Here is a 230-nt window from a genome sequence, read left to right on the forward strand (position 1 = left end):
TAATCCTGCCTTGGACTGACCAAAGTTGGAGAAACAGTTATCTAGCTGCTGGGATCTTACCTAGCTACTGAGCATGTGAAAAATATAGTAGAGAAATTAGATGTCTCACTCTGTAGCTAAAACAAGTGCAATGTCTCAATCTGTAGCTAAAACAGAGACCCAGAGACACAGGGTGTAAAGAGGACCTGCAGCCATGTGCACTTCAACAAAAATATGGTGTTTTTTGAAAA

General features: G+C 40.4%; 1 protein-coding gene across 7 annotated transcripts in view; it reads right to left on the bottom strand.

Moving 5' to 3' along the window:
* mbnl3 (muscleblind-like splicing regulator 3) overlaps nt 1-230 on the bottom strand; it is a 22,807-nt gene that overhangs the window by 2,439 nt on the left and 20,138 nt on the right. The window lies entirely within an intron of this gene.

Source organism: Etheostoma spectabile, chromosome 10 (assembly GCF_008692095.1).
Source record: "Etheostoma spectabile isolate EspeVRDwgs_2016 chromosome 10, UIUC_Espe_1.0, whole genome shotgun sequence".
In the NCBI taxonomy this organism is placed as follows: domain Eukaryota; kingdom Metazoa; phylum Chordata; class Actinopteri; order Perciformes; family Percidae; genus Etheostoma; species Etheostoma spectabile.